At 44.8% G+C, this 22,258-nt stretch overlaps 1 long non-coding RNA gene across 1 annotated transcript in view; it reads right to left on the bottom strand.

The window, feature by feature from the left end:
- Positions 1-3,010: 3,010 nt before the first annotated feature.
- Positions 3,011-22,258, bottom strand: part of LOC149870989 (uncharacterized) — a 41,330-nt gene continuing 22,082 nt past the window's right edge. Inside the window, exons 3-4 of the long non-coding RNA XR_016440512.1 lie at positions 3,953-4,096; positions 3,011-3,328 (exon numbers count right to left, since the gene is read on the bottom strand). This is a non-coding gene — a long non-coding RNA (uncharacterized LOC149870989). The remainder of the gene's footprint in view (positions 3,329-3,952; positions 4,097-22,258) is intronic.

Raw genomic sequence — 22,258 nt, 5'->3', positions numbered from 1 at the left:
TAAAGAATCTCACCACTACAACAAAATGCCTTCCTGTAATATGGGAACAGCATGTACGATAGTATGGATCACTCATATATCATGGCTTACTGAGACACATAGTGCACGTTTTCATAAGGATACTCCATAGTAACTTGATAATGGGGGCCTCCTTCCAGTTACTACTGGAGACGTAATCAGATAGAGCTTGAAAAGAGTATACTGTGTGACGTGTAGCATATATTCTATTAACTAGTGTAGGGTGACAGCATAATACAGTAAGAATTCTATAAAAGTTTGTGATTTTTAATACTTTCTGTTAGTAGGTTCAGTTTCCTGGAGACTCGGCTGGTTTTCTTGGAATACAGATTGTGACGTCTGAAACCTCCTTTGTTCTTTCTTTTTCTGAACCCCTCCCCCCCAGTAACTGTCTCTTTGCAAAATCTAATGAATTGCAGCAAGAATATGCCATATTTAAAATTAACCCTGGAACCCCAGAAATTTCTGATTATCAACACAAAGCAGAATGTTCGAAACTTCTAACTAGGGTCTCCTCTAATCCTTTTTTAATAACTGACTTAACTTATTCTACTGTATCAATCCATAGGTTGCTGACATACTCCAAGGGCACAACTGGAAAGAATTTTTACTGGGATACTTTAGAAGAATTTTGTAAGGGTTGTATTGTGTTATTGCCAGCTAGGTAAAAGTAAGTGTGCATGTGTGTGTGTATAAGCGTGTGTGCGCACATGCACACAGGGGATGCATGCGTCTGAGAGCAATTATTCTGGTTGCTCATATCCATATTAATTTCTTTAGTTACTTGTAAATCATCTGTTTGGTGTGACGAATGCAAATGCTGATGCTTATACAAACCTGGGGCATTTTGATTAAAGAAAGTCTACAGCGCCTACACATTTCTCAGCTGCTCAGATGTCTGCATTGGCGGGACATTCCAACACTCTTGAAAAGCGAGTCTGTCTCACGTAGTGTAATAGCCTCTGGAATGTTCCATTGTCACTGCTGGGGGAGGATGCAACTGTCTAATACATTTTTTAAAGACTAATAAAAAAAAAGTACCAGAACTGTTATTGCTGGAGTTGCCTGAAAACTTCCTCTCTTACTGGCATGCCTTCGTTTCCAGAGAGACTAAAATGCTTTCTTTTTGTTCCACATAAGCTACTCAAACTCTCCCTAACAGTGTGAGAGACCTGGATATTGGGCTCATTAATATAATTCAATAGAGACCTTGTTAACTTTTCTAGCTAGATCCTGAATTTCTAGTTTTTCTTTGCCCTTCTTTGTAAACCAAGAGAGAATGATGAGTTAAAAGTGCTTCCTGGCAGCTGTATGAAGATTTACAGCACTGTGTAAACAATTCAGTGTACTATCCAGTAACTTGTCATGATGTGTCAATGAAATGCAGATTCTCTGGTGTTTGGATTCAGTTCAGGCAGTACATTCAGCCAAACTGCAAGGAAACTGAATCCAAAGTCAGACTCAGCCCACATGTTTCCAGGTTTGCCCATCCTGAGGCCCAAAGACATCACACTGGTGCAAAGATGGAAAACCACCAAGAAAATGCTAAGGGGCTGGTGATTCAGTAGGTCACTCTTCCATCCAAGTCAGAATTGACCCAGCACTGAGATAATGCATATGTGCTATTGACAGAGCCATTTTAATGGTAGTACCAAAAACAATGACCAGATCAGAATTTTAAGAATGCAACATCCCTTTTCATGAGCCTAGGGGCAACTGTCACAGATTCTGGGCCTATTATAACTAAATTCCCTCTTACCTTCCTGGGAGGTAAAATCACTAAAAGTTCCCAAACTACTGCATAGCTTGCACTTGCCATCATGATAACTAAGTCATATTTCAGAGGAGGTTGTATTGAGGTGGCTCATAAAATAAAGTGATCTCTGTATGCATGTTGGTCATCATGGTTTAAAAAGTTTTCGAGACTTACCGCAATTTATTTATACAGGCAGTCCTCGACTTACAACATTTTGAGTTACAATATTTCACACTTACAACATTTATAAATTGACACCCTGTTTCAACTTTCTGATGTTAGTTTCAACTTTACAATGCTTGATCTGATTCCATGCCACATCAGCAAACAAGTTCGCTGCATCGCTCATCTCCCTGGAGAACATCTGTCCAAACTTCCTTGGGCACTCTCTTTAAGAAAGCAGACAAGACTCCAGAAAAACCTGCAGCCAAGACACCTGAGAAGACTCCAGCCAACAACTCTCCAAAAAGTCCGACCAAGAGCCCTTCAAAAAGTCCAGGAAAGTCTCCTCAAAGATGTCCTTCCAAATCAATATGATTGCTATTTACAATATAAATACATTAATGTAGCTATTTTACTCATCTATAATTGACTGAGTATAAAATTCTGAGTTATTTTTGGTGCAAATAGGGTATCAGGCCTTGCTTCAGGAACCAACCCCCCATTTATATCATTGTTTACTATGGGAAAATCAGTTCCGAGTTACAACGTTTCAACTTAAGACGCAGTTTTCGGGAACCAATTTTGTCCTAAGTCTGAGGACTGCCTGTATAGACATTTTTGCATCTCAGTACTTTGGTCATTGGCTTTTGGCAAAGGAACCTTGTTTTGTTCTATGTGCAAACTGCCCCTTCCACAAACAAATTACTAAATGAAGCTAAGGTAGTGACTAAATAATAATAATAGGAGATAATCATTTATTTATTACAAGAAAGTATGGAAGAATGACTTTATTAAATATAAAATAATTTTTGCAGACAAAGTTTGATGAAGAACTTCCACATCTTTCATGAACTATTCCAAGCCTATTTTATAAATATTTCAATCAAAATGACCTCAATTGTTGTTAAATTATTAAATTACTGAATTGTTTACTGAAATGTGAATAGTAAAAGAAAGATTGTGAAATTTCAATTAAAATTGGCAAAAATAGCCAGTTTAGCAGAAATGGCAGAAATAGCTTAATTTTGAATCTTGCAAATTTTGATATTTTCATTGGTTCTTTTGAAAGCAAAACATACCAAAATTCTCTATTAAAAACAGAGGCCATAAAGCAGGGGTTTTCAGCCTTTTTTGGTCAGGATACCCCCAGCGGCCAAGTGGGAAGGGGGAGGAGGGGAAGAGAGAGACACCAGAAGTGCTGCTGGCAAAACTGGAAGTGCCAGCAGCTTCTCCATGCTGCTGCTGCTGCATACCCCATGGGACTTTCCAAAGCACCCTCAGGGGTATACATACCCGGGGTTAAAATCCTCTGCCCTAAAGGTTTCTTTCATCAATCACCACAAATCTTTTCATCTTCGTTTCTCTTCCATGGTTTTTAGGCAAATGAAGATACTGTATAAGGAAATGAAAATATATCACTGGTGGTTTTCCAATGGCTTTCTAATTTATTAGTTTCTGGAACTGTACCTTGACTTCTTTAGGAATATATATTCCCAAGTATCACTTGTCTTGATAGTAGCATATCATAATCTTCAGAGTACTCTTAAAATTATGAATAATGCTTTAAAATACAAGTTAGTGACTTGCCAAGATCTTTATAAACACATCTTAGTAATTTACTAGCTATAAAATGGATTTTAACAGTTTTACAGAAATTATGAAATCCTGTTGTATTAATAATAAGACATTTCAAAAGCATCCTAAATAATGTGCATGCTAAGAATACAGTTCTCTACTGAATGTAATAAAATGCCTGTTAGAAACTATAGGAAAAGTTGTTAATTTCTATAAAATTCTGTAGGATTATTCCATAGGGCACTATAATGTAAGCTTGATTTCCCCAGAAGATACAAGGTGTTGAGCTTAGAGCATCAGAGAGATCATGAATTCCACTCATGAACATTTGCTGTTTTCTGCCTTGGGAACTAACCCTGAAGTTCTTTGCTTTAAAATCAAACCCAGACCTAGGGATGTGTTTCTTAGGAGAGTCATTCCCAACGACTATTGTATACTCACTGTGGTATTGTGGGGTGTCCTTTACATGATCATCTCATTGAAATGAGGAGTCAGATGAGCAGAACTGTTACAGGAGTGCATCACACCTGCAGCATTTAACCCAGCCTTAGTGGTATACAGGGCAGCAATATACCTAAGTACTTCCTGCCAAGGGAGAGAAAGCAAGGAGTCAACAACCTTTCTGAAAACCTCACTCTGCTCAAAAAGTCACCCTCTGCTCTGCCCATTGTTAGCATTCTTTCCTTTCCTATGGTCACTCTGGTGCCCACAGGCGTGCTCAAGAGAACCTGTGCTTGCCACCTCCAGAAGCATAGCTAAAAAGATCTACCCTGAGCCTAAGTAGCCCCCAGGGCTAAAGTGGTTAAAACATGTCAGCATCTATAGCCAACAGCACACAAAGCAATGATGTGGCCTCATCACAGCTGGCCACCAATGATTCCCCAGCCTAATCAGTTAGGTGCTCGTGTAGCACTGTGTCAACTAGAGATGTAGAGGGATGCTGGAACTCATGTTGTGAGATATACTAGCCACTCTACCACAATACCCCCTAGAAAAGCAGTGATAAATGCAGTGACTCTATTCCAGGACCTCATAGCAATGAAAGAAAAGTCAGTCTCCAAAAGATAATTTGCAAAAGGATCACACGTTAGTGTGGTGCTGCTGAATACTTGGCACACCTTCCTGAAGAGGCAATTAATAAATATGTCATAGTTAAACTGACCTGGCAATAAAAATAACAAACCAGAGGTGTACACAGAAATAGGAATGCTGGTGGGCTTGAGCCCCAGTGCTACACCTCCGTCTATAGGATAAAGCAGCAGCTGCTAGTCAGAGCACTTATTTATCACTGGAAAGGGCTCTGATAGCATGGTGAGCAGCATGGCCTAAGAATAATATGACAGAAGAAAAGATCGGGCAACATTTTAAAATGCCATAGCCAGTGGTTTGGTCCACAGTATAAGCTCTTCATCCTGAAAATATCAGAGGGAAGTAGGATTGCTGACAACCTGTATATTTGCAATATATTTGATAAAAAGACCCTTTTAGTGGGTACCTGGGGATGTGGATCTAGCAAGAACAAGCAGGATATTTGTAGATGTTGGGAGCTAACATGTTTCTCAGTTACATGGCTCTCCCTATGTAGAGACAAACTAACTTAGTCCAAGTAAAATAAAAATAAAGTGCTGTGTGGAAGTCTCTCCTGCCTGTAGCAAGCAAAATTTACTTTCTGGCTATGAGGAGTTGGGATGGAAGCGATACACCACTCCTCTGCTTCTCACTACAGCAAGAACACTGTTAATGGTTAAGCTCTCTGCTGCTGTAAACAGGTATTGATATGTTAATTTAGGTGCAGTTTTACGTAATGGCATACGTCCCTGGTTTCTGCTTCAGATTCAGGTGCACAAGGACCTGACGGCATGCTCCTCATACACTACTCCCACTGCCTTCAATGGGGCTTGTGCCTGTGGAAGGGATACAGGATCAAGCTCCCAAATGTCTGTGTGTAGTCTTACTGTAAACACTGTTTATTTGCTTTGTGAATGCCTAAGCCCATTCTGCAAGGATCATAGGAAACTAGAGCTGGAAAAGAACTTATTAGATCATCTAGTCTAGCCTCCTGCTCAAGGCAGAAACAAATCATCCCAGCCAAGTATCTGTATAACCTTCTCTTGAAAATTTCTAAGGATGGAGATTTCACAACTTTTCAAGGTAGCCTCTTCCAATGCTTGACCACCCTTATAGTCAGAAAGTTCTTCATACTCTCCAACTTAAATTTCCTGTCCTGAAACTTGAGGCCACTGTTCCTAGTCCTGTCACCTGCAGTCATGGAAAAAGCCCATCTCTGTCCTCTTTGTTAAATCGCCCTTCAGATATCTGAAGACTTTTATCAAATCTCCCTTCAGTCTTCTCTTCTCCAGGCTAAATGACCCTAGTTCTTTCAATATTTCCTCATAAGTCTTGTCTCCAAGGCCCCTGATCATTTTTATTGCTTTGTGCTGGATTCTTCCCAAACGTCCTTTTGAAGTGTGGAGCCTGGATATAAGGATGTAAGAGAGGGGGCAAGTTATTAGCATTAGCTGGGAAGTAATTGCATCACACACCCAGTGTAGAGTTCTATTTCACTTAATACGTTTTGGCTGTTTGCAGACATTAAAAAAAAAAGCGCTTTACCACAAACAGCGGTATATTACTTTGACCCAGCTCCACAGCATCTGCATACATTGGGCACTTCAGCGGGGCTTTTTGGCATTTTTAGCTGATTCAACCAGCTATTAGTTAAAGCCCCACTAAAGCATCTATACAGACTGCAGGTGAGCCAGGTCCAACTGAGGTGCTACCTCTTCTGGGCATGTGCTGAGCTCAGCAGGAGAGCTCATCAAGTTTAAAGTAAAGCACTGCCTTTTTTTTTAATGTCTGCAAGCAGCCCCAATGCCAGTTTCTTATTCATGTAAGTGGCATTTTGAACCCTTCTATGTAGGCTGTGATTCTGTTACCTATATAGTATGCATGCATATGTGTCAGTACAACTTCTGCACATGTTCAGGAAACTATATTCCATCTGAGCAGGTAAGCAGCTACATATGTACGGATGCTGGGCGTGTGAAAACAATCAAAATCTGCCTAGGAAAAATCCATAAGCAGTGCCATGGGGTGGAGGAGGGCCCTCCTAAGTTTTGGACCCAATAGCTGAGGGGTTAGAGAACTTGCTAAGAAAACAAGAGACCTGGCCAGGTTCTAGGCCTCCTTCACATAGAGGATTTGACCCTGCAGGTTTCTAACTTCCCAGTACAGTGCTCAACCACCAGGCTTCAATTCGGGCATTAGCCAGTCCTTTCCTTTTAAAGCTGGCTTCCTAGGTGGCCAGCAGGCAGATATATGAGATAAGAGGATGAGAACAAGCTAGAGGGTGTTGCAGCAGGAACTGAACTAATGTAGCTGATGTTAACATAGAGTGTAATAATAATGAAATGTAACCATGTTAGTCTTGTCCTGTAAGCAACTTGAATATCCTTCTGCTTGACATAAAGGCTATGCAGAGTTTGTTCACTTATGTACAAATGTGTGTACAAAGGTGAATGGTGAGAGAATGGCATAGAGATGGGAGACGAAGATTTAAATGTTTATGGAAGTTTGCCATTTGGGGGAGTAAAGCAAAACAGAATTCTGTCCTTAGGACATAAATTGCAAGAGTTCCAGGGGAGATTTGGAGCACAATACTCACGGAGGTAATCAGGAATCACATAGCGAAGACTCCAGCCCTCAAATCTTTGAACACTGGGGTGATTCTTTGACCCACTGCTAAAATGTATGGATATAGTTCTATCCACAGAATCAGATTAATTCCCACCCCAAATCACCTCTGATTTGGAGGCAGGCCCCTTGCAAGTCTGCAAGCAACATGTATTTCTGAGCACTATGCATGGTGCCACCTGGGCTGGCCCTGCTTTAGCTTTATTATGAAAATATCATCATCACCATCATATTTTCCAGCTTTGCTGTTGCTGATCCTTAGAGCAGCTGACTTTCCACATAAAACAAATGATACTTTTGCTTTTTAGGTTGCCAGTCCTTGCAATTCTTACAATTGAGTACATGAAAGTGTTTAAATGATGTATGGTCATGCGTTCAAATCTTAGGATACGAGAGCCATATTTTGCTCTAAGTTTTTAACTGTTGTGTCTCACATAGGTGTTAGAGCACGAAAGATGTTTTCATACACTTCAAAACAATTTGCTTCAAAAGAATTTGCATGAAAAATCTCAAGGTTGGCAAGGCAATTTACTCTTCAGAAAATGATACAAAGGCAACTTCTTGAATATACTAGGTGAATCAGCACATGGGAACAAATAGTAACCCAGGAAAAACATATGTCAGGTTCTAAAGGAGCGTGCTCATGCTGTATAAAACACTGGATTTCTCTCTTTCCATTCACCTCCAATGTTTACTTCTGCAGCAGCCCTCATAACTTGCATTACATGCTCGAAGTCACAGACACTGCTCACAGGTAACAGTAAAAAAATGGTAATTGGTGAACTGCTTGCAAAATTCCCTATTAGGTCCACATACCAGAGCAACTCCAATTATTCAGCCTTTCTCCCCCTCCCATTGACATGAACAAAAGCTCCTCAGGGAAGAGCCTTTCAGACCCGCTTGGCAAGGGGAGGGAGATGCCGTCCAGAACTATCAGGAAAGCAAAGTTCCAATTTCATTCCAAAAACCTGGAAGCACAGCCTTGCTGAAAAGCAGAATCCATGGATGCTCACAACTTCCAACAACCCTCTTGTCCAGAAGGAGGAGGGGAGAGATTGCCTGTGTGCCGTGATTCCACGGAGGTTTCTCAGACTATTAGAATTTGTCCCATCACATCCCGGTGTGGAGCCAAGGCCAAGCCAGGTTGACATCAGTGGTCTGGGCACATGATGAGGCAAAATAATACATTAGGAGGGCCAAAAAGAAGATCTTTATCCAGCCTCTTGCTCTGACCCCAAGCCAACAAAGTACAGTGCAGTGAATTCAGTAAGACTACTCATGTGCTCATAATTAAACACGATGGAGTGCTTTGCTGGACTGCAACCTTACAGCATTATATGAAAACTTACAGTGACTATTTAAAAACAACCCCCAGAAGGTCTGCTTTTATGCAACTCCACCCTATTGGCTTGCTTACAGTAGAAATAGTCAGGTCCTAGAGTCCTGATGTGCTTTTAAAATAGATACAGCCATTAAGCCTAGTCATATTGACCAGGCAAACATTCTTAAGAGTCTATTTTAAGAAACCAGTTTAAAATAATGCCACCAGCATAGTTAAACTGCTCCCACTGTAGCCTGTCTGAAGATGTTAGAGATCATCAAACCCAGTCTTTACCTAGGAAACAGTAGTGTTATGGTTGATCACGTATGATAATAGCTGAGAGAACAAATGATTTGTCACACTATTGCCCAGCAGCACAGAGCAGCATACAGAAACCAAACAGTGAAGATCAAAATGAATGCTAAGCTAAATTATTGCTAGAGCTTTAAAAAAATCCACATCAACCAATGGCCAATTTTGATTATTTTAGTCATAGAAGAAAACATGGATTTGGGGGTTTTTAATCAAAGAATTTTGGACTTTTAAACAGAGAAAACCAGGATCCCTGCTAATACCTAACCTAAACTTGCTGCAACTTGAGACCATTTCTCCTTGTTCTGTCATCTGCCACCACTGAGAACAGTCCAGCTCCATCCGCTTTTGGACCTCTGTTCATGTATGTTGAAGGCTGCCGTTAAATCCCCTCTCAGTCTTCTATTCTCCAGATTAAATAAACTCAGTTTTATCAGTCTCTCCTCAGAAGTTGTGCGCCCCAGCCCCCTCACCATTTTTGTTGTCCTCTGCTGGACTCTCTCCCATTTGTCTAAATTCTTTCTATAGTGGAGGTCCCAAAACTGGACACAGCACTCCAGATATGGCCTCACCAGTGCTGAACAGAGGGAAATAATCATTTCCTTTGATCTGCTGGTAACACTCCTAATTAATGCAGCCCAGTATGCTATTAGACTTGGCAGAAAGGACAGAATGTTAGATCATATTTAGTTTCTTGTCCACTGTAATCCCCAGGTCCTTTTATGCATAGCTGTTGCTTAGCCCGTCAGTTCCCAGGCCGTAGCAGTGCATGGGATTATTCAGTCCTAAGTGCAGAACTTTGCAGTTGTCCGTATTGAACTTTGTGAGATTTATTTTGGTTCACTACTCCAATTTTTGAGGTCTCTCTGAATCCTAGCCCTATCCTCCAGCAGATTTACTATTTCACCCAGCTTGGAGTTATCTGCAAACTTGCTGAGGGTGCACTCCATCACATCTTTCAGGTTATTGATGAAGATACCGAACAAAACCAGCCCCAAGACCTACTCCTGGGGCACTCCACTTGATACTGGATACCAACTAAACATTAAGCCATTGATTACTACCCTTTGGCCAGGTCCAGATGAGCAGAGGTGTGTACTTGCAATGGCACAAGTTGCCTCAGGCCATACCTCCACATATGTACTTTGTTGTGGGACAAATATTCCCACAACAGGAAAACTGCCATTGCCCAGCTCCTCAGCTAGGGAGAGCTAGAGGTTGAGGCCAGCACCAGGTAAGGCTTCTGGCCCCAGCAGTCTTATTAAGTGTCCTAGTGGCATGCTGGAGTAGCAGAGTCAGCACAGAGGCTCTGGACAGCCCGGCCTTGCTATATGACGGCGCATAATTTTTTGCGTGAGTTGCGGTGCTTTTTCTTCTGGCTTTTTTTTTTTTTTTTTGCTACTGGGAAATCCTGTTAGCAAATTTTGCCTCCATGCTGCAAACTTGTAGCACAACACACATTTTAACATTCAGCATGCGTGGTTTGTGGCACAACAAACTGGATGCTCCTGCTCATCTAGACACGGCTTTTAAACCCAATGAGCCAGCCCATTTTCTATCCATCTTACAGTCCATTCATCTAACCTGGACTTCCTTAGCTTGCCTGCAGGAACGCTGTGGGACATGGTATCAAAAGCCTTGCTAAAGTCAAGGTATATCATGTCCACTGCTCTCCCTGCATCCACAGAACCAGTCATCTCATCATAGAAGGCAATCAGGTTGGTCAGGCATGACTTGCCCTAGGTGAATCCATGCTGACTGTTCCTGATCACATTCTTCTTTTCAAAATGCTTAGAAATGGATTCTATTTTTGACAACCTGTTTCATGATTTTTCCAGAAACTGAGCTGAGGCTGACAGGTCTGTAGTTCCCCGAATCCTCCTTCTTTCCTTTCTTAAAGATGGGCACTATCTCTGTCCCTTTCCAATCACCCAGGACCTCTCCCATTTGCCATGAGTTTCCAAAGATAACAGCCAATGGCTCTGCAATCACACCACCTAACTCCCTCAGAATCATTGGTGCATTTCATCCGCCCCCATGGATTTGTACACATTCAGCTTTTCTAAATAGTCACTAACCAGTTCTTTCACCACTGTTGGTTGCTCACCTTCTCCCTAAACTGTGCTGCCAGGACCAGTAGTCTGGGAGAGATAACCTTGCCTGTGAAGACCGAGGTAAAAAAGGTATTGAGCAATTCAGCCTATTCTGCAGCACCTGTCACTGCGGTGCCTCCCCCATTCATTAAGGGACCCACACTTTCCCATATCTTCCTTTTGTTGCTGACATGTTGAGATACTTCTTGCGACCTTTCAGATCCTTTACTAGCTCCAACTCCAGTTGCACTTTAGCCTTCCTGATTTCATTCCTGTATGCCCAAGCAATACTCTTATACACCTCCCTAGTTGTCTGACCATGTTTCCAATTCTTGTAAGCTTCTTTCTGTGTTATAGCTCACTAAAGAGTTTCCTGCTAAGCCAAACTGCTCTTCTGCCATACTTGTTAGTCTTTCTGCACATCAGGTGGTTCATTCCTGTGCCTTCAGTGAGGTATCTTTAAGTACAGCCAGCTCTCCTGGACTCCTTTCCCCCTCAGACTGGCCTCCCAGGGGATCCTTCCCAGGAGTTTCCTGAGCAAATCAAAGTCTGCTTTTCTGAAGTCCAGGGTCCTTACTCTGCTGCTCTCCTCCTTACCTTTCCTCAGAATCCTGAACTCAATCATCTCATGGTCACTGCTGCCCAAGTTGTCATCCACTGCTACATTCTCACCAATTTGTCCCTGTTTGCTGTGGGCTGTGCTTCTCTCCCAGCAGAGGAGTGGGGGCAGGATGGGAGGGAGGAGTGCACCCTTCAGGCTCACAGTTATTTTGAACTGTGTTACAGCTGCTGCCCAGTAAAACTAGTTCTGACGTTGCAGCTAGATTGAGAACTGAGCTCTACCTCTCAAGCTGGAGGCCAACATTCAGCTATGCTGAGCCCATTCTGTGGTAGTTAAAATTGTTTTTTCCCTGAACAAGGTGTGTGTATTATTTGAAGGGATATGCGATGCAAGTAAATATGGTATTTTGTAGTCTGATGATCATGGTCATAGTGAAAATAGGATCCAGTTAGACCATCAAATCAAAATCTGGCAAGGCTTCTTGTAGCCTTGGTGGAGCAACAATGATTTTGCATGCTATATGTATGCAACATTTACCCTTTCCCAGCATGTAAGTGTATGCTTTGTCTCCCTGTCTCCCACAGCTCCTCCAGCTGTGCTTGCCTGTCCCCATGTGGGGGGGGAGCCACAGAAGAAGCCCCCATGGCTGCCCTGCCCAGCCCCACCCCACCCACACCCAGCCCCAGCCTAGTCCCAGCACTTTAAAAAAAAAAAAGAAAAGCCCCACACTCACCAGCTCTAGCAGCAGTAATTGGGAGCCTCTGAGGGCTCATGGCAGATCCCCCCCTGCCACTGCCTGGGAGCTGGGGCTTCTTCCACAGCTCCTCTGGCTGTGCCTGCCTTTGCTCCAGTGGAGGGAGCCAAGGAGGCTATGCCCTGCTGCCACTTGCCCAGCTGACACGGGAGGTTGGGGAGAGAGTGTGGTGCAGGCACAGCTCACTCCAGGTGGCAGGAAGGCATAGCCCCTATTCCCAGTGCTGCTGCAACCCCCTTTCCAAGTAACATGTCCCCCTCCCCACAAGCTGGGAAGCTTGTCCCAGCCCCAGTCCTAATCTCTCCCTCCCCCATGCCTCTTCCCTCCCCCAGCTCCAACAGGCTTACCAGCTGAAGGCAGCTGTCAGCTGCCCATTTAGTCTATGTCCGAATCTCTGAATCAGCTAAATCTTTTCCAGAGCTTTTCTAAATCAATTCAGATGGTCCGAATCAATTCAGAGCTTTTAACTGGTCACCCAATTCAGTTTGGATTCAGAGATTCAGCGCTCCAAATTGAATCAGTTACCAAAGCTTCACACAGCCCTAATGTGCAAGTAATGAGAAAGCAGTGGATACAGAGTCCTGCCATAAAATTTACCAGCTGGGTGACTGAATGCATTACTGTCTGCATTCATCTCCCAATAGAAATATATTATGGAATTTACAGTGTCTAATGGGACACAAGCTTGCAATAGAATGAAAAGGAAAGTGTGTGACAAACAAGTGGACCATGTATCTGTGTAGCTATGGAGCTTTGGCTTGTTTCAAAGTCTACTGAAGTTAACAGAATTCCCTCCACCAGTAAGCTCTGCAATAAATTAAAACATATCAGAAGGAAAAGGTGGAAGAGCTCTTATTTGGCAGAGGAAAGCAGAAAGGCCAGTAGAGACTGGAAGTATGAGTGGAGAGGTAAAACTGGGTAAATATTTGTTCACAACTAACTGGCAGACAGAAGATAAATGTCAAAATCTGATTCAAAAGTAGATATGCAATAGTGAAGGCTGAGTTGTCACTGCCTAGTCATATGCCTTCAGTCATTCAGCTTGCTTTGGAAATAAGGTTTAGGATGACATATGTCATTTCAAGAAGCTCCTTTTCAGGTACTTGTTTGTAACAGCATTACTGCTAAACTAAAGCACAGCTCAGGTCTGTGATACAGATTGCCATATGACAGGCCACGTCATCTCAACAGCCCAAGTAGGTTTCCAGGATGTGGACAGCCAGATTTTTCCCTTACATCTTTGATCTAATTTAGACAAATGAAACCCTGCTTGTTAAGTGTTACAAAGTTTAGGATATGGTTGTCACTGACAGCTCCTTCTTTTGATCTGAAGACCTGCGGTAAGTTTGAAGTGAGTGTTGTCAAGTCTACTCATTAACTTTCGTGCTTCTGTTACCAGCATGTTCATCAGTGAATCTTAAAATCCATGACATTTGGGCTTGTCTAACTCAGCATTACATTGGGCTAAATAAGGTACCAACCACTGTTTTTTAAATTACACAGATGGAAGGTCCTAGGGCTGGCAAAGGCATTATAAGAAAGAAATCATAATTGGGCACAGCTAATTCTGTTTGCTTATCTACACCCTACCACACATAGACAGGCACTATTAATCCAGAACAGAAGGTTGTGATCAGCTCATTTAAATGTTTAAAATGGGATACTGCATAATAGCTTTATAACATATACTTAATACAAAAAAGCGTTTGGTCACAGCTGTTGCTGAGGCTAGGCTGGAAAAAAGCCAGAGAAACAGGAGGAAGTGAGTGTATAAGAATATTAGGAGAGATCAAGGGTTTGTGCCTGTATGGAAATCCCAGCACTACAGCATGAGATAATCAGTCACAATTACCCAGGACTCCTCTGGCTCTATGGAATGTATTTGTTCAGGAAAAAAATGGATAGAATCATTATAGACTGGCAAAGGGCTATCCAAAAGCATTACTTATTTTCATAACAGCAGGTGCTTACATTAACCTAAATGAACCAGAAGCTGGGTGCACCCCTGAAAGTTTACATCATGTTGTAGAGGAGACAGGAGATTATTACAGACTACCAAAAACTCAGGGGAGTGTAATATTACACTCCCCATCTGTACAAATTTCTGTCATGCATAATACACAGGAGGATTGGGGTCAATCTTGTTACGCATAATGGGACTTTATTCATTAAAGATGAAAAGATTCGGGTCCAAATACTATAAGAGAGGATCAACTCAGCTGTGGTTTAGGCAAGTTTATAGGAATTGTATAAGACTAAAGTGGACTGCTAAGACAAATTGGTTAGGAAATTTTAGGAAGCTGCTGGAACATTATAGGTTTTCCCCTGCTATCTGACTGAATTTTGCAAAATATAAAAGTTCCATAAAAAGAAGAGCAACTGCCATTACACTAGCTGGTATAAAAATTATAATGGCTATCAATAATTATTATTCAAGGCACCAGCTGGGATCAGAAAGAAATCCCCTAAGCTCCCAACCCCTCCATGGATACACTGTTACACAGTTAAGTACATTATGGAGGATTGACAACTTCCTATAAATAATCAGGCATTGGCTTCTGCTAGAAACAGTATACTAGGCCAGATGGGCTACTATTTGTTCTAGTATGGCTACACTTTATGTTCTAATAACTGTAACCTTGTACAATATGGCACTTTATCGTGCATCAGCAGATGCATGACAAATAAGTCCAAGGAGGTGATACTTCCCCTCTATCGGGCGCTGGTCAGACCGCAGCTGGAGTACTGCGTGCAATTCTGGGCGCCGCACTTCAAGAAAGATGCGGATAACCTGGAGAGGGTCCAGAGAAGGGCCACTCGTATGGTTAAGGGCCTGCAGGCCAAGCCCTATGAGGAGAGATTAGAGAAACTGGACCTTTTCAGCCTCCGCAAGAGAAGGTTGAGAAGCGACCTGGTGGCTGCCTATAAGTTCGTCAGGGGGGCACAGAAGGGAATTGGTGAGTATTTATTCACCAAGGCGCCCCCGGGGGTTACAAGAAATAATGGCCACAAGCTGGAGGAGAGCAGATTTAGATTAGATATTAGGAGGAACTTCTTCACAGTTCGAGTGGCCAAGCTCTGGAACGGGCTCCCAAGGGAGGTGGTGCTCTCCCCTACCCTGGGGGTATTCAAGAGAAGGTTGGATGTGTATCTAGCTGGGGTAATGTAGGCCCAGCACTCTTTCCTGCTTATGCAGGGGGTCGGACTCGATGATCTATTGAGGTCCCTTCCGACCCTAGCATCTATGAATCTATGAATATAAACCAGCTTAAGTTTTGAATTGTTACTGTTTGATGGTGCATCTGAATATTTTTTTTGTTTATCTGAATCATTATTAAAGCTTCAACCACTGTAATGCAAAAGGGAACATTGTTATTTATGGCTTGTGGGATATCTTCAGGAAAGGGTGAAGTGTACTCCCCTCCAACTCTCACTGGCCAAAGGGGGAAACACCCTTTGTCTCATTTACCCACAACAGAGAAGTAAAACATGTCTAAGCCATAGAAGATGCAGCCTTGGTCTGAAGCCTTAAAAAATTTTCTGGATAAAAAATCATAATGAAGTTGCAGCCATTGTGCTCCAGATGGAGAGTCTGGATCACCTACCGGATACAGGTTGTCTTTCTGAGACAAGATGCTCATGCTAAGGAATGTAAAGGTCACTCAGGCTGATGAGAGTATGTATCCAAGCTCCTGAGAGTAACTATCCAGGATGTGTTAATTTATTTTGGCAAGGTTTTGATGAAGAAAAACACAATAAAAACATTGCAAAGAACTTTTCCAAATGCTTCTTTGAAACAATTTGTACACAGCCAAGAAATGTTGGTTTCACACCAGACTCCTATGCCAATCTTTTTCTTTTTTTAAAGATTTTATCAGTACCCATAAATTTAGGGCCTTTATAGGCCAGGGTAGTGTTCTTTTGCTAATAACTTACAGTCTGCAGCTCTAGAGTATTTCTTTTTTATTGGTTTTTCATTATTATAGTTTTTGGTTTAAGATCCTCAGACCTTGGGTAACTTAACTGTCAAGAAGGCCTGATGTGGATGTAATGTTATTAATGGTTCAACTGATGGCTCTGAGCAGGGACTATAAAGAGCATATATAACCTAGTCACATCTATAGAAAAGAGGTAAGATGATGGCCTGATGACAGTTTATCTGCAATGAATCTAAAAGCAAGGGTAGAAATTGGGGGTAGAGTAGTGAACACCTTAAGGTGTCCTTCCATCATTTTCAGAATGCTTATACTGGTTCTATTAAACTGCACATAGACAGGAGAGTTCTCTAGCAAAGGGATAATCTTTCAAGCCAGTCACTTACTGAGTGATTCTTTTATAAAAATGCACTCTACAAGTTAACACCAATAACCACCAATTTCTAGCATGTACTGTGAATTATAGACAAAGGATAAATTGTATTTAGGACACTTAAAAAAACAATTTGTTTTTCCCACTTCATATTATCTTGTTTTACATACTTAACTCTATCTTGGACATTGAATTCCAATAAATTTACAGAGGGATAAACTCTGTTTATTAAATTAATTAAGCTGTGGCAATACACCTTTGGGTGCCTGCCACTTTAATGGCTGGAGCAGGCAGCCAGCAGGTGCCTGGTTAAGGCAGCCATTTTCAAACGGCCGCCTAATTTTCACGACAAGAGACATGCTTGGATGGGATGGGCTCCACTCCTAAAGGTAAGCGTGTGTTTTCTTCTAGATTAGTGGACCTCCTCCGGTGGGCTTTAAACTAGGCTCATTGGGGGAAGGGGAAGACGAGGGTGGAGGAATCATTGGACTGCCAGACCAAGCAACACCCACAAGTACAGCCCAGCCTAGACCAATGAGAAAAACATATACACAGGTAAGCGACAGGGGCCAGAGTAATGCTGAAAGTAGGGGGCCAGTACACACATCCAAAGGAGGCCTCAAATGCCTCTATACAAACGCTTGTAGTATGGGAAACAAGCAGGAGGAATTCACCCTCCTGCTAGCTGACACCAACCCGGATATAGTGGGGATCACTGAAATGTGGTGGGACCCAACCCATGACTGGGTGGTGAATGTCAAGGGCTATACGCTGTACAGGAGGGACAGGATAGGAAGGAAAGGTGGGGGCGTGGCACTCTACATTAAGGAGGAATACCCATCCTCATCAATTAACAAAGAATCAGAGGAAGGGCACTCTGAAGTGCTTTGGGTTAGAATACAAGGCAGTCGAGGGGAAAGAGACTTAACAGTGGGGGTCTACTACAGACCTCCCAACCAAGGGGAAGAGCTCGACCAGGAATTCTTAGGTCAGCTCATAGAGGTAGTGAAGTCAAAGGATGTGGTAGTCATGGGGGACCTGAACTTCCCGGACATCTGCTGGGAAGAGCAGTCAGCCAGATCTGACCGCTCACATAGGTTCTTAGCCAGAATGCAGGACCTCCATCTAACCCAGGAGGTGCATAGCCCCACCAGGGGAGACGCCTTGTTGGACCTGGTACTGGCCACGGGAGGTGACCCAGTGAGGGGGCTGTGGGTGCTTGACCACCTGGGCGACAGTGATCATTGCCTGCTGGAATTCACCATCCAGCGCAAGGTGACAAAGACCTGCAGCAAGGCAGCAGCCCTAGATATCAGGAAGGCAGACTTCAATGAGCTAAGGAGAATAGTCAGGGAAGCACTGAGCTTCCAGAGGGGAGGGGAGCCAGGTGTCCAAGAAGAGTGGTCGCTCCCTAAGGAGACGATCCTCCAAGCCCAAAGGGAGGTAATCCCAACATGGATCAAAGCGAGCAGGAGGGCACACAAGCCCCCATGGCTCACCAAAAGGATCCGGGAATGTCTCCTAGCAAAAAGGGAGGCGTACACCCAATGGAAAGGAGGGGCCATCACCAGGGATGACTATACTGCAGTTGCTCGGGGATGTAGGGGGGCAGTCAGGAAGGCTAAGGCAGAAATGGAACTGGGACTACCTTCCCAGATTAAGGACAATGTCCTGGAGACCGGGGTGACACAGGAAACTCACCTGCGGCAAGGGATGACGTGCCCGTGGAACCCGCGCGGCTCGTGAACCAGCTCTTCATACAGCTGCGGCTGGCCGGTGACATCAGCTCCAGATGCCGGCCAGCGAAGGTAAAAATGGCAGTGGCTACAGCGGAAGGGGCGGATGGCCCCAGAGTGGGAGATCCGTCAACGGCGGAAGAGGAGGATGAGGCCCTGCGATGTCCGGAGAAGAATGGGGAGCCGGGACAAGGACAGCCAGAGAGAGGGAGCCAGCAGCAGCCCCCAGGAGCTGGCAGCAGACGGGAAGTGCCTGAACGGAACAGCGGCAAGGAGAAGCCATCGCAGAGGACACGCCAGAACCAGGTGAACACCAGGCGTGGAAAGAGAACAAGGATCCCGAAGGAGGATCTTGATCGGGGTGGGGTCACCGCCGGGACCACTGGCACCAGAGTCTATTGGAACTAAGGTCCTAGAGATAGGGGGTCTGGAGTCAATTCTATACCCATAGGGGCTCAACCCATTAGGTATAAGGGATAGGGATAAGGGAAGGCGGCGGACGGGCAAGATGAGCCACGTGCCTCCTCAGGGTCGGCTCCAGAAGGTGGCTTGAGGCCGGGGTGCAAGGGGTGGTTGGAGCCCTGTGTACATCTGCCGGGTTGGACCTGGGCAGCGAGGGACCCACTAGGTGACCCCCACATTGACAGTACACCAAGACGTGGCAGGCAAGAGTGGGGGCGGCGACACGGTGAAAGAACACCCGCACTGCCCTCAAGGGTCCTGGGGGCGGGGCGACACCAGAAAGGCGGTACCCTCAGGAGTGAATAAAGCCCGGCGGGCACAGTCAATAAGAAGTCCTTTTTTAAATACATAGGGGGTAAAAAGAAGGTTCCGGGTAATGTGAGGCCCCTGCAGGACACGCTAGGAAATTTGGTTGTCACACCAGACGACAAGCCAACATATTTAACAGTTTCTTTGCCTCCATTTTCCTAAGCAGGGACCAGAACAGTCCGCCTCCCTGCTGGGCCCCCCTCAGGCCCCAGGGGAGGCACACCTAGGCCAAGGGTTAGTGAGGAACTAGTTAGGGAACTTCTGGAGCGACTGGATGTATTCAAGTCAGCTGATCCAGATAATCTCCACCCTAGAGTACTAAGGGAATTGGCTGAGGTCATTGCAGGACCCCTCGCACGGCTTTACGAGCACTCATGGTGGTCTGGTGTGGTGCCAGAGGACTGGAAGAGGGCCAATGTGGTTCCCATCTTTAAAAAGGGGAAGAAGGAGGACCCGGGAAACTATAGGCCAGTTAGTCTTACCTCGATCCTGGGCAAGCTTTTTGAGAAAATTATTCTGGCACATATCCACGAGGGGCCAGCGGGGGACTGCATGCTTAGGGGTAACCAACATGGGTTCATCAGTGGCAGGTCCTGTCAGACCAACCTGGTGGCCTTCTATGATCAGATCACTAAATCATTAGATGCAGGGGTAGCAGTGGACATAGTCTTCCTGGACTTTTGGAAGGCCTTCAACACTGTCTCTCACCCTGTTCTCATTAAGAAACTGGGGGACTGTGGTGTTGACACCCACACAGTCAATTGGGTCACCAACTGGCTGGAGGGCCGCACCCAGAGTGGTGGTGGATGGGTCATTTTCGACTTGGAGGGATGTGGGCAGTGGAGTTCCACAGGGCTCAGTCCTAGGGCCCGCACTGTTTAACATCTTCATCAGTGACTTGGATGAGGGGGTGAAAAGCACCCTGTTCAAATTTGCTGATGACACTAAGATGTGGGGGGATGTGGGCATGCTAGAAGGGAGGAATAGGCTGCAATTGGACCGAGACAGGTTACAGGGGTGGGCAGATGAGAATAGGATGGGATTCAACACCGACAAGTGCAAAGTGATCCACCTGGGGAAGAACAACCGGCACCATACCTACAGGTTGGGGAACTCCATTCTTGTCAGTACAGAGGTGGAAATGGATCTTGGAGTCATCATTGACTCCAAGATGAACATGGGCTGAAAGTATGGGAATGCAGTCAGGAAGGCCAACCGTACCTTGTCATGCATCCACAGATGCATCTCAAGCAGGTCCAAGGAGGTGATCCTCCCCCTCTATGCGGCACTGGTTAGGCCACAACTGGAGTACTGTGTCCAGTTCTGGGCACCGCACTTCAAAAGGGATGTGGACAACATGGAGAGAGTCCAGAGGAGGGCCACTCGCATGATCGGGGGGCAGCAGGGCAGACCTTATGAGGAGAGGTTACAGGACCTGAACCTGTTCAGCCTGCACAAGAGAAGGCTGAGGGGAGATCTAGTGGCCTGTTACAAACTAGTTGGGGGGATCAGCAGGCACTGGGGAAGTCCCTGTTCCCCCAAACAGTACCAGCAGTGACCAGGAATACCAGTCACAAGCTGGCAGAGGGTAGATTTAGGCTAGATATCAGGAGGTGCTACTTCACAGTCAGGGCGGCTAGGATCTGGAACCAACTTCCAAGAGAAGTGGTGCTGGCTCCTACCCTGGGGGTCTTTAAGAGGAGGCTAGATGTACACCTTGCTGGGGTCATTTGACCCCAGTACTCTTTCCTGCCATGGTAGGGGGTCAGACTAGATGATCTACTCAGGTCCCTTCTGACCCTAGAAACTATGAAACAAAGGCAAGCCAGGCAGAGGCAGCAGTTAAAATATTGTAGCTGAGGGAGCAACACCACCTGGCTTCCCTATTGCTCATGCAACATCCTGGTGGTAAGAACAGGAGCTAGGGGGATGGCTTCTGGTCCTGGCATGACCTGAAACTGCACTGTGCTGGGGAAGGAAGGCCTGCAGGGACTGCCAGTGGCATAGCAGCCCCATTTAAATGCTAGGACTGCTCACCTCCTTGACGAAAGGCAGGTCACGGCACCTTAAAAACCCTAGCCCCCACAACACTGTGGGTAAGAGGGCCAGGCATGGCTATGGCCACCTGAGCCCCAGGGGGTATAAGACCCCAGTAGAGGAGTGGGTCCAGGCACAGCTGCAGCCATCTGAGCTTGCAGGGATGTAAGACCCTAGAGGCCCCAGGTTGGGGATAGTTGTGTGGCCCCAGAGAGGGGGAAGTTGTGAAGATCCTGGGAGGGAAAGTATTTTGGTGGGCCTGCATGGAGTAAATGGAGACTTTAAGGCCTGAAGGACTGTGCATAATTCAGGAGTTGAGTATTGCTGAAGGGACAGCCTGAAGATCAGCCTCATGGGGTATGCTGAGTAGGGCTGAAGGATGGCCAGAAGGGCAGCACACAGGCCAACCCCTCCCCCAATATCATGTTTGTATGTATAAGAAGTCTGGTGAGGGGCTAGGGCAAAGTTAGCCCTCTGTTTGGTGTACTGGCTGGCCACTACCCAGATGAAGATCATGGGAGAGGCCCAAAAGGCTGCATGTTGCCACCCGAGGCATGAGTCAGATAACTCTGATGGCCTATAGGGTCGCTCAAGGAAGCAGGGCAGAGTGAAGGGGGCACAGTATCATGCGAGAGAGAGCAGAGTGCAAGAGGCCCCAGGGAGAGGAGGGCAGTATGAGTGTGTGCATGCAAGAGGCCTGACAGAGGACTAGGTTTGATCCAACTTTAGGCTGGGAATATAGTAACAATCTATAAGGCATAAGCCACATTGTAGGAGAGGTACAGAGCCGTGGATAGTGCCCCCGGCATTGGGGCATAGAACGGGCAGCCTCCCACGTTTATCATCAGTTATTATACTAGCAAAGTTGTAGCAAGAAAGATTGGGTAGACCAAGGTTGGGACCCAGGCTTGAACATGACCCCTGTCACATAAGCCATTTATTATAGTTTTAAGACGTGATTCTGATCCCAAGGAAGTTTAATTGGAGTTTTGCCATAGATTTCAATGGAAGTAACAACAGGCTATCAGAATAGAATACCATATTATATATACTTGAATCCAAAATGACATTCCACCACATCACAAAACAATATGGGGGGTGGGGAGTAATCTTAGATCTCAATACTGGCCTGAGGCAGGCAACAGCTCAGCTCTGACTTT

The sequence above is a fragment of the Crocodylus siamensis genome, chromosome 2 (assembly GCF_052110815.1).
Source record: "Crocodylus siamensis isolate JL-2025a chromosome 2, ASM5211081v1, whole genome shotgun sequence".
In the NCBI taxonomy this organism is placed as follows: Eukaryota; Metazoa; Chordata; order Crocodylia; family Crocodylidae; genus Crocodylus; species Crocodylus siamensis.
Note: the sequence above shows the minus strand (reverse complement) of the source record. Positions and strands in the feature narration are given on the sequence as shown.